Here is an 8414-nt window from a genome sequence, read left to right on the forward strand (position 1 = left end):
ACCTTCAGAGACTTTTATCTGGAGCAGCCTTTCCCGCTTTCACTGTGGGGATTTTCCCCAGGCTCTTTTGTCCCTTATTTCAGAGCTTATTTTGTCACCCTTTTATGTTGCATTTGCTTCTATAGGGGGGTAGAATTGCCCTATTTACAAGAGTAGCTGTCGCCATGGTTACTTGGTATTTTGATACAGGCACGAAACAATTCTGAGGGAAAAATAGGTCCCTTCTTTCTCAACGTTGGCATGTAGATGTATGGGAATCAGAATGCTTACCCAACAGGCTAGAGCTGGTTCAAATGTCAAAGCAGAGACAACGTTTTGTTGATTTTTTCAATAAGCATTGAGCGACCACAGCATGCTATCAATTGAGGAGAACATTCTCACAATTAATTTCTGCCTCTCAGGCACTAATGCTTTAAGGCAAGGCAGATCATACTTTGGTGAATGCCTTCTCTGAAAGAAAAAAAAAAAGTTGGTTGGACAAAGAATTGTTGTGTTCCCTCCAATTGCGAAGACATTGCGAAAGATGCTGCTTAGCGTTCCCGGGGATATTTTTATCACTAACTGGGAGAAAGAACAAGAGAGAAAATTTGAAACTGGACATGTCCATCGGTTGTCCTGCATCTACCATATACATGCTGTCGGTGGAACAAAGAGTAGGCTTGCCTGATTTCAGAATGCCTACTGTGTGCCAGGCCAAATATGAGCTGACTCCGTAAAGAAATGTGCTCTTCGTTTCAGACTTTGGCACACTTCCTTTGGTAAGGAAATGAGTACTTACAATATAATGACGGAACTCTAGAGCAGTGAGCGCAATGCGCTGTGAGAACTGCCAAGGGAAGCATAGAGATATATGTTGAACTGTGTTTTAAAGATTTTTAAAGCTGATTAAATCAGAGGTAATAGACTTTGCCTCAGTTAGGACCTGGTAAGACAACTGTATAATAGCTCTACAAATCATGGACTTCCTTTATTCCTTCTGCCAAGAGGGGGTAAGGATAATCTCTATCCTGAAATGCTACAATTCTTGTGGTGAGGGGTCTGTGGTAGTTGCATAATCTGGCGTCAATTTGGGACTTGAGAGGATTAAGAGTGAAGGGGTGGAGTCTAGTCTGTCAATTGGGGCATAGCCAATGAGGCCTCTGTATAGGCATGACCTTCCCCTGAGGATTCTGGGAATTCCTGGATTTCCTCCTCTGAGGCAGGAGACACTCTCTCGGCTCACTCCCAGAAAGACATTGCAGCTGACGAGACACAGGGAAGGTCATTAGTGCCCTGAGCTGAAGGAACCACCTGGAAACCCCTACCAGCGCTGAGATGCCTCTACCGCCACTGGATCCACAAGACTTTGCACCCACTGGTGTGTGATCTTCCTGCATTTGGGGTCATTGTATGCGTTTCGTGAGTCTGAAGAAGACTTCATAGACTGGTATCGGACATATGGGCTAATACTGGATTTATGGGTTTGATCTGGACTGGGCTGGGATGTTTCCTCAACATTCAAATGCTCTTGTATATAAACCTCTTTCTTGTATACATATGAGTGCCCATGAATTTGTTTCTCTAGTCTATCTGGACTCACACAAGGTTCCCTTAAGAATAGGCTTGCTCACCAGTCTTTAAGTAAATTCTCATGCTGAACTATTTCCAGTTTCCCAAATGTGCCATCATTTTAAAAATAAACTCAAGAATGTATTTCTTTTGCCAACTGTTTGTTCTTCAGGTCTTGGATTTGGTGTTTATTCCTTGAAATGATCTTTGCTGTTCCCTTGAATGCTCTTGTACATCTCCTATTTGCTTCTCGCTGTCAACAAATGACCTTTTGTCTTTGCCTGTTTTCTCCTCTGACTCACTCAATACATTCCCAGAGACTAGCTTAATTCTTATTAGATTAACGCATAGAACAGTAAAAGGAGAAAATACCTAATATACATGTGCCCAATAATATACACTAGTGCTCTGTTCTATAATAATCTTCTTTATATACAATATTTTTTCAATTGATCTTCAGTGTACACTTAGATCATTATAGGAAATATCCCTCAATGACATAGGAGGCTTCACTCAATGATAATTCAATATTCCTATTCCTTTAAATTTTTTGTGGGGGACATTGTATTAGTCTGGGTACTTTAGAGAAACAAATCCACAGAAACTCATGCATAAGAGAGAGTTTTATATAAAGGTTAAGTGCGCTTCAAGAAAATATCCCAACCCAGCGTTGCCCAAGCCCACAAGTCCAACATTAACCCATATGTCCAACACCAATCCACAAAGTTCTCCTCCATCTCACAAAACAGACACAATGATGCCGACTGCAAGAGGAAAGCCGAGTCAATGAATGTGTAAACAACTTAGTGTTGGCAGCAGTCTCCACACGGGTGCTCCAGCACCCAGGGCTGCATCGGGGTAGGTCCACGTGGCTTCTCCTTGGGGATGTTTTGCAGGAAGTCAGACTTGCCAGCTAAAGCAGGGAACTGGCTAAGGCAGCTGCACCCTGGTGTGACCATCAGAAAGCAAGAGACCTGAGAACTAGAAAAGCGAGGCTCGCCAGCCATTTATCCCTCCGTCCTTCAGTTAACCCCACAGGTGTTTATCGGCCAGGTTGGCACAATAAACTCAGACATTTTCATCTTAAATAATATAAAACTTTATAATCTTAAATAAATCAAACTTGAATAAAAAATAAAGCAACTGCATAAAATGCTCGTGCGTATTAAATATGTTTTGACCTATTTGCTTTGTTATTCTTTCTATACCTCTCTTTATCTCTATGTACCTATGTTAATATACATATGATATTTTTTCAGAAACATTGGAGAGAACATTGGAGACATGATACCATTAAAAATATTTTTTAAATCATTTCATTGAGAGCTATTACAGATATCGTAACATTCTATAGTTCAGTCACACCAAGCAGTATTATACAATTGCTACCACAGTCCGTTTTGAAACATTTTCTTTCTTCTTGAACTCCTTGATGTCAGCTCCCCTTTATCCCATCCCTCACCTTACCCCCAGCAACTCTTATTTATTTATTCATTTGCTATATCTGACACAGTCCAACAAATCCATTTACACGCAACTCTTGTTCAATCCCATCCAGTGGGGTTATACAGTCATCAATGCTATCAGCTCCTTATTCCCCCTTTCCCTACCTTCTCTTCCCATAGTCTCAGGGAAGAATATGCTCCATTGATCCTGTGATTATTTCTGAAAGGTTATCTATCTTGACTTTCACGTACCGAATAATCTTAAATATACAAATGAACATATGTAAATCTAACATGATTAATGAGGAAAAAACAATAAAAACCATAATAGGAAGCCGAGGAAATACTAGAGAACTAGAGGATAGTTGTGTAGTTCATTAGTGCATTACTGTACCATGGATTTAGCATCCCTTCCATGAGGGACGGTCTAATTATCTTACAAGTAGGTTTTGGGCCCCCACTATATCCCTGCCCCTTCAAATTTATTTGGTTGCTTGTTTTTGACTTTCTGATATTTCTTCCCATTGACACCTCATGATCACACAAGTTGGTGGGCCTCTTCTATGTGGGCCTCTTCTATGCTTTCCTGCTAGATGGCCACTTTTTTTACTACAAGCCTTTAAGACCCCAGATGCTATATCTTTTAATAGCTGGGCACTATCAGCTTTCTTCACCACATTTGCTTATGTGCTCAGTTTGACTTCAGAGATTGTCAGGAAGGTGCGCATCATACATTGCCACATTATTAGAACAAACTGTTCTTGTACTGAGGTAAGATTTAAGTAGAGGCCCAAAGTCCACCTGCTTCCTTGTTGCATTTGCATATATATACATATGTAAACAAGTACATCTTTATATATTTACGTACATATATATGCATTTTTTCTTCTTTCTTCCTTTTCTTTTTTCCCTCCTGCCCCACTATCATGTTTACCCATCTTTCACCTCTCAATAATTCCTCTCAGACACAATTAGATTGATAAGAGATGACCAGAAAAGCTATACCCTCCTTGCCATCAATTTTAGAGCACTTACTATTCCCCTGTACCCATCATTGTTGGCTCCCTGTTCCCCTCCCCCCCACCCCCCATGCTCCCCAGGAACCTCTGGACTAGTTGCTGTCTCCATAAGATTGCCTATCCTCCCTATCTTGTATAAATAAACACCAAAAAGAAAAAAGCAATCAGTCAACATACAAATAGTCACAAGACTAGCAGGGATCCTGACATAGAGCAGATGAATGTCTCTCTGTTAAATACAGAGAAGGGTGTGTTAAAAACCATCAGTCCAGGCCCCCTTTCTTCCAGAACTGCTTATCCCAGGTCCCGCTTACCTAACAACTCATACACCCTTTCAGTCCTCAGCATTCATGTCTGAAAGGCAGGCAAACTAAAAGTCCCCATTGCCGTTCCTGTAGTCAGGGATGGAGCAGTGCAGGCCCCCCCCCACCCCCCAATTACACCTTTATACATTCAGTTTGGCCCCCTTGTGAGTAATCCCCAACCAGGTCTGATGGCATGCTAAGTGCTGCCCCTGAGTGAGAAGTTTACAATCGGGATACTTCAGGGACTCCATAGCTTTGGTCCCATCACTGGTCATTTGCGCTCCCTTCTTGATTTGCCTTCATGTGTGAGGGTCCGAATGGCTGTTGTCCCCAGCTGTATCTTCAGGGTTGTCCTCTGTGGTGCTGTCATCTAGGGAGAGGATGTCACATCTCAAGCTGAGGCCAGTCCTGCAGTCATCTATGGGAATGAGCGGCTCCGACCAGGAACATTGCCCTCAAGGATTGGCATCCAGAATGTGGTCTACTCTTGCTCTCCCTTTCCTGTGGAGATATACATGGTGCCCTCCCCTTGGACTGGTTAGTGCTCTGACCCCTCATTGCTGTCATGTTTCTTCCCCCACGCTTCTATGGACCTTAAAGGCATATGGGAGGTGGGGAAAGGGGGTGTTTGTCTATCAGCACAGGTGCTTTCTGCATCTGTTTTTGATGGCGTATGAAGCATTTAGTTTTGTCTGGCTCATGTCAGGATATCTGATCCTCATCCTGGGAACTGTGTGTTGTGCGCCTTTTTCTTTGTGCCAGTTCTGCTGTTTGAACTTCCCTCAGTGGACTCATGTTGTACTTGACCTTTTGTGCTTGGTTAATTTCACTCAACATAATATCTTCCAATTCTTTCCACAAAATTAGGTGTTTTATAGTTGCATCATTATTTTATATGTAGGGATATGTCATATTCCATTGTGTGTATATACCAGAGTTTTTTTAGCCATTCATCTATTGGTGGAAATTTAAGCTGTCTCCAATGTGTGTGTGTGTGTGTGTGTGTGTGTGTGTGTGTGTGTGTGTGTGTGATTATAAACTACACAGCAATGAACATTGGAGAGCAGATATCTGATTATGGTCTGTATTTTGCTTCTTTTGGGTATATGCCTAGTAGTAGAATTGCTGGGTTATATGGTAGCTCAATTTCAATCTGTTTTACGTATAGTCAAATTGCTTTCCACAATGGCTGTACATATCTACAGGATAAGTTTCTTAGCTTTATCCCAATTTTCTCGTTGATGATCCTGATAGTTTGGGGTTTTACCTCAAGGTCTTGAATTTGTTCTTTGGGTATACGGAGGGGGTTAAGGGACTTGTTCCATTCTTCGGCAGGCGGATATCCAGTTTATCCAGCACCATTTGTTAAAAAGAGCATCTGCTTCCCATTTGATACTTTGGGGGCCTTTGTCAAAGATCAGTTGTCTGTATGCTGCTGCTTTAATTTCTGGATGTTCTGTTCTTATTCCTTGACATGAGCATAGGATATTCTTCCATTTGTGGAGGTACCTTTTGGTTTCTTGTAATACTGTTCTGTAGTTTTTCTCATATAGATCTTTCGGGTTTTTTGGTTAGGTATATCCTTAGATATTTAAGTTGATGTTTGGCTATTGTGAAGGGTACTACTGTCTTGATCTATTTTTCTGTAATCCCCTCAGGAGTGTATAGCAATCCAATTGACTTCTGCAGGTTGATCTTATCTCCTGCCACTCTACTACATTCCTCTATTGTTTCCAGCAATCCTACTGTGGTGCCTTTGGGGTTCTCACTATATAAAAGCATGTCATCTACAAATAATGATAATTTCACTTCTTCTTTCCCCACACTTCTTCTTTCCCCACACATCTGATGTTCTTCCGTTGTTTTATATTATTAGCTAGGACTTCCAGGACGATGTGAATAGAAGTCGGGACATGGATCATCCTTACTGGGTCCCCTTTTTCAATGGGAATATTTTCATTATTTCTCCATTGATTATAATGCTGGCTATTGGTTTTTCATATAGATTTTATTATATTGTGGTCATTTCCTTTCAATCCTCTCTTCTTCAGAGTCTTTATTAAGAATGGATGTTGAATATTGTCAAATTCTTTTTCTGTGTCGATTGAGATTATCATGTGGTTCTTGTCTTTTTTCTTGTCAGTGTGATGGGTAATATTGATGGCATTTTGGCTGTTGAACATCCCTGCATCCCTGGTATGAATCACACTTGGTCATAATGGATTATTTTTTTATATAATTTTGTAGATCAAAATTTTTTTAATATAATTTTGCATACCAAAATTTTGGTAAGGACTTTTACATCTATGTTCATGAGAGATATCAACCTTTAGTTCTCTATTCTTGTAGGATCTTGCTCAGCATTGGTATCAGCTAGTGTTACACTAGCTTCATAGAATGTGTTTGGGAGTTTACCATCCCTTTCTATTTATTCCTCTAGACTTCATTGAGGATTTTCTATCAAGAAGCCCCTTCCCTTACTGAAATCATCGTACAATTATACAAATCTAGAAATTTAACAGTAATACACTATTAGCAACCAGCTTAGTATCTTCATGTTGCTGTAATCACAATATCACAAATGGATGACTTTAATGACCAGAGATTTATGGTCTCACAGTTTGGGAGGCTAGAGGTTCTAATGCAGGGTACTGACTCTAGAGGGAAGCTTTGCTCTTTGTTGGCGATGGATGAAGATCCATATCTCTGTGCTAGCTCTGTTCCTAGGTAGGTTCCTTGCCCATCTTCATGTAGCGTCCATCTTCCCCCATCTGTGTATCCATGGTTTTGCACCTTATCTACTCCTTTTATATCTAAAAACTAATTGTCTTAAAGCATAGGCTATAGTGATTTAGCCTCATTAGCATAAAAAAGAAACAGTATTAATTAATTGGCTTATAACCATAGATATAGGGATTATGATTTACAGTATATCTGGGGGGGGGGGCATATTTCAATCCATGTAAGCATCTAATCTAGATTCCCAATTTTTCCTTCATCAATTGTCTAACATTGCTCTCTATAACTATTTTACCCAATATAAAATCCAGTTGACGATGACGCACTGTATTTGATTATGATGTCTCTTTAGTCACTTTTATTCTGGAATTGTTTCTTGGGTTTTCTTTGTCCTTCCTAATCTTGATCATTGCAGACTATAAGAACATTATTTTGTAGAACTGTTCTCCATATTTGTATTATTCTGATGCTTCCTTATAATTTTTCAGATTACTGCTCACCTTCTTGCTTATTTAGCATTGTGTTAGTCTGGGTAGACTAGAGAAACAAATCCACCAAAACTCATATGTGTATGAGAGAGTTTTATATAAAGGGTAAGTGTACATTCAGAAAGCATCCCAACCCAGTGCTGTCCAAATCTATAACTCCAACTTAGCCCATATGTCTACCACCGATTTACAAAGTCCTCCTCAAATTCACAAACACACACAATGATGCCGAATGCAGGAGGATCACAGGCCAGTGGGTAGAAAGTCTTTGAATCCAGTGGCGGTGTAAGCACCTCAGCACCAGCAGGGGTCTCCACACTGCTGCTCCAGCACCCAGGGCTGCATCTGGGTAGGTCCATGAGGCTTCTCCTCAGTGGTGTCTTGCCGGAAGTGAGCCTTGCCAGTTGAGGCAGACAACTACCTAAAGCAGCCGCACACTAGTCCGACCATCAGAGAGCACGAGACAAGAGAACTAGAAAGGTGAGGCTCACCGAGCCCCTTATCTTTCCACCCTTCAATTAATCCCACGTGTGTTCATCAGCCAGGTTAGCACAATGAACCTTAACTGTCTCAAGTATGGATGACCTTAATAATCAAAATTTTATTTTCACATAGTTCAGGAGGGTGTTGTTATTGGATGCTATTGAGTTGGTTCCAAAATCATAGTGCCCCTAAACACAACAAAACAAAACACTGCCCAGGCCTAAGCCATTTTGGTCATATGTCTATGCCCATCATTGCAACTTTGACATATAAATCTCATATCATACAATTTAATAATTCAATCAGATCAAGGAGGTTGTACAAGCATTACCAAAATCAGTTTTAGGACATTTTCTTCAATCTTGTATTCAGAGTTATTAGCTCCCA

This window comes from Echinops telfairi, unplaced genomic scaffold, assembly GCF_000313985.2.
Source record: "Echinops telfairi isolate 266 unplaced genomic scaffold, ASM31398v2 ScPeMD7_7400;HRSCAF=8409, whole genome shotgun sequence".
Classification (NCBI taxonomy): domain Eukaryota; kingdom Metazoa; phylum Chordata; class Mammalia; order Afrosoricida; family Tenrecidae; genus Echinops; species Echinops telfairi.